This window comes from Cynocephalus volans, chromosome X (assembly GCF_027409185.1).
Source record: "Cynocephalus volans isolate mCynVol1 chromosome X, mCynVol1.pri, whole genome shotgun sequence".
Classification (NCBI taxonomy): Eukaryota; Metazoa; Chordata; class Mammalia; order Dermoptera; family Cynocephalidae; genus Cynocephalus; species Cynocephalus volans.
Genome location: NC_084478.1, coordinates 78,618,017 through 78,622,383, shown reverse-complemented (window position 1 = coordinate 78,622,383; position 4,367 = coordinate 78,618,017).

The window sequence follows — 4,367 nt, the reverse complement described above, 5'->3', positions numbered from 1 at the left end:
TCTTCCGCTGTGCGGAGAACACCTTGAGAGCCCGTGTGCGAGTGTGTTTGGGGGGAGCAGGGCGGAGAAAGAGGCACAGAGAGGAGGAGGGAGCGGGACAAGGGCCCCGACTGCGCCTGCGCCTCAGGACTCCCCCCCTTCCCCCCCAGCCCCCGCCGGCCGCAGCCTGTGCTGTTTGGGGATGTTTCCAGTCCACCCCCAACTCCATTCACTTCAGCGCCTCCGTTCATCCGCCCGCTCCCCGCGTGCACACGCCACACGCTGAGTCCCAGGCCCCGGCGCTCCCCCTCCCCCACCAACCCGGGCGCCCACCTCCATCCCCAGGGCCACTCCTCACTCTCCCCGAGCGATAGGGGACTTCTGAGGGTGATTGTTAGAGGCAGGAGACAGGAGGCATCTCTGTAGCTTCTTGCCGCCTCCCTGGATCGCCTCCCTTGATCGCCTCCCCCGTCCCCGTGACTAGGAGACGCTGGAGCCGGCTGCGAATCGGACCAGTCCCGTGTCACTAACTCCTCTGTCGCCCTCACTGTCCTGCCCGAGGCCAAGGCGGCCCCTAGTGCTGAAAGACAGCTCCCAGCTCAGCTGAGGAACAGGAGTGAGCTTGGAGAGCGTCCTGGGGGGGCCAAGGCAGTGGGCTAAGATGGGTAGTAGTGGTAGGGCGTTTTTGCCCTTAGGAAGATTTCCAGCTGCCTCCCCCAACCCCCGTGCTGGCTTCCTAGCTCCCCCTACAGGCTGCTGAGAATAGCTGAGCGAGTTAGAGAAGCTGCCGCCGCCAGGATGGAACCATGTGCTTGGGGCCCTCACAGAGTCACATGGCACTAGGAACTCGGACGTACAAATGTCCTGCCACCACCACTAACCTTGTTTCGACTCCACCAGATCTCAAACTGGTCCTATGGTCTACTTCCTTTCCTCACTCCCTCCCACTTCCAGTAACTCTCACATTCTGATTTTTAATCTTTTCATTGCCAGCAAAGATTTGTTAATATTAATAATAATAACAATAAAGAGAATAAATAGCCTTTATAGAGTGCATACTGTGTGCTAGGTCCTGCTCTAAGCATTTTATGTGCATTACTCGTCTAATCTTCACAACAATCTTATGAGATAGCACTACTGTTACCTTCATTTACATAGGAGGAAGCTGAGGTTTAGTGTGGTGAAGTTGCCTAAAGCAACCAGTGCAGCCGAGAAAGAAACCCAGGCAGTCTGGCTCTAGAGCTCTTTTAACACTCCAGTAAAGCCCTGGAAAGAGGAAGGGGTGGAACACACAGTCCTGCCTTAAAGGAAATTATAGTCTGTATGAGGAAACGTGACATACATTACCTAGTGAAAGGATTCATGGATTGGAGATTTGGGTTCAGGTAATAGTTCCACCACTGAACATGTCGTGTGCCCTTGAAAGAGTCCTTTCCCTTCCTGAGTTTGGGTATTCCCCTAAGTAACTTGACGGGATGCCAAAGGTTAGATGAAATGAGTGGAAATTGTTAGTGCTACTCAGAGGTGGGCTGGGGTGGGTGCATGAAAGGTTTCTGGAAAAGGGAGAATTGGAGCTGGTTCCTAAAGAAGTAGCAGGACTTGAGTGGGTGGGAGGGAAGGGCATTCCAGGTAAGAGGAATGCAGGTGAAATGTTTCAGGGATGGGGAGCAGCCTTATATGTTTGTGAAGCCATAAGTGTGACAGTTTAGCTATACTGATGGTGAGAGTTTGTGGAGAAGAGAGTAGAAGGAGATGAGACAAAGGACAAAACTTTCAGTCATTTGAGAAGCCTATTCATTCACTATGTTCCAAGCACTATGCTGGGGGCTAGGCAGGATACTGATGTGGATCAGACATAGCCCGCCCTTGAGATGCTGACAGTTGAATTAGGGAGGCAGATATATTAAAGAAGGAATTGCAATCTAGTGCAGTAACAATGATATTGAGGAGAAGTCTCCTTCCCACAGAGGGAGGGACCAGTCAACTCTGCCAGCTTCCCTCAGAGATGATTTTGTACACAGCCAGTTGAGTTGGGGCATTCATTCATTCATTTATTTGTCAAACATCCATTGAGGATCTATTATGTTCCATATGCTGTACTGGGCATCAGCAATATAGACATGAGTAAAATATTTCTTGGGCTGAGGAAGTTTAGTTGAAGTCATAGGGGATGATTAGGAACTGGCTAGACAGATAGCAGAGAAGGTGGTGCGTGAAGGCTGTCCCAGGTAGAGGGAATGTCATGTGTAGAGGCCCAGAAGCAAGGCCAGGAATGGCATGTTCAGAAACCTGCAAAGTAGTTCATCATGACTAGGTGTGAAAAGGGAGCACTGCCAAAAGAGGCTGAGGATTTGGCAGGAGCCAAATCATGAAGGGACCTGGGTGCCATACTAAGTAGTTTGGACTTTATCCCAAGGGGACTGTACTAAGAGCCATGCAAGAGGATGAAAGGTTTTCAGCAGGAGGTGACATGATCAGATTTGTATTTTTAGAAGATTGATTTGGCTGCTGCATGGAGACTAGATTGGAGGGGGTGAGGCAGGGAGACTGGTTAGGAGACTGGCTAGTAGTGCAGGTGAGAGGTGTTGAGGGCTGTACAAAGGCAGCAACAGTGGAGATGGAGAGAAGCCAAGCCAGTGGTGGGCGGAAGGGGAGGGGCAAGGGAATGAAAGAGGTAAAATTGAGAGGACTCAAGACTGGCCTAGATGTAAGGAATAGAGACAGGGCCTGAAGAAGGAGGATTCCAGTTAGTGACACTGGCACGAATGAATGCCTCTGCCCACCTAGGAACTGTCTTTCCTGAGCCATTCTTTGTTTAGTCCTTGGAGGGCTCAGTGCTCTGTTTAACAAAGGCTAACGGCTTACAGATACCTAGTTTAGAGCTGATTGGCAGGGCCACAGTGATTGACACCCTTGATTGCCAATGAAAGAGCAGCCTGCCAGGCCTAGGCTATCAGCTCTGAGCACCTCTGGAGCTCTCTGTGAGAAGTCACTCAGGCAAGACTCCCTCCCTCTCCCCCAGCACACACAGGGCAAAAACTGTCTCACAAAGATACATTTATCGCAGGAGCACAATATAACAATAATTTACCCACACAGTACCCACTACACACAAAGGAGAAGTGGTAGCACACTAGCAGTCAGAGGCTCTAATTCTCTCACTCTAGATGACACAAGAAATTGGCATGGGGGAAGGGAAGGCATTGGCCTCTGATCAGCCCCTGGAACAGAATAGCCAAGGTGGGGAGGAGGACTGAAGTGGCTCACTGCTCCTGAGAGCTGGTGGGCCTTGGCTAACCCTTCTTCCCAGCCCTTCCTCTCCCTGTCCCCGATACCCCATCAGCAGAGGCTAAAGCCAGAGGATAAAGGTGGGTTACTCCTGAGGGAACCCGGACTGCCCTGGAAGGGCCATAGCATGCTCTGAAACCATGCAAGGGGGAAGAAAACTGGGAGTAGAGGGAAGAGCAGAAGGTTCTCCACAGTGAAATGCTGACAATTAGGAAGAAGACAAAGTGGGAGATGTTTAAAGAGACTAATGTGGTTATACAGGGAGCTTTCTGTTAAGCTCAGATCTTAAAAGGTCATGGGCAAAAGATGTAAAGAAGAGTGCATAATTGATGGTGAATCTAAGAATCTGTAAGAAGAGTGTCAGGATGGCTGAAGCATGCCTTGAGCTGAAGCTTGTCAGGCTCTACCTAGATCCCACCCTGTTCTCCCTCCTCCCTACATAGTTGGAGTAATTTCCCTCTTACCTGCAGGCTATGCCTGTCCTAAGACAGGAAAGATTGAAATAACCCCCACCTGCACACTGGAATCAGGTCATCCCTTTGTCACTGGTCTGAGTCTGGTCTCAAGTCTCTATTGAGCCTCTACCTCATTCCCCACTTCTGATCCCTGACCTTCTGTTTCAGGACTTGTACCTGAGTCTCGCAGTCAGAGATGAAGATTGACCACCAGTCCCCTTTCAAGGCTAGACCCAGTCAGGCTTTTAAGCCCACCATCTAGGGAGGGCGTCCTGCGCCTGAATACCAATGCAGTGCCTGAGGTCTGGTGGCTCACTCACATACTCATCTGATATCAACTGCTTACTTGTATTTCTAAATTCCCCCTCCTTCTGGGTTCCTATAATCATATTTGACTTTCATTTGGATCCTCAGTTTTCTCATTATATCCCTTTGTCAGTTAGGAATGCTTTTGGCTGCACATAATAGACAACTCTATAATGGTGACTTAAACACATAGAGGTTTATTTGAATCGTTTGACAAAAATTCCCTTGATGGATGGTCCAGGGCTGGTATGGAAGTTCAATGATGTTATCAAGACCCTGGCCTTTCAGCTCCACCCTCCTTAAGGCAGGCTTTCATCCACTTGCTTTTTGCTTCATGGT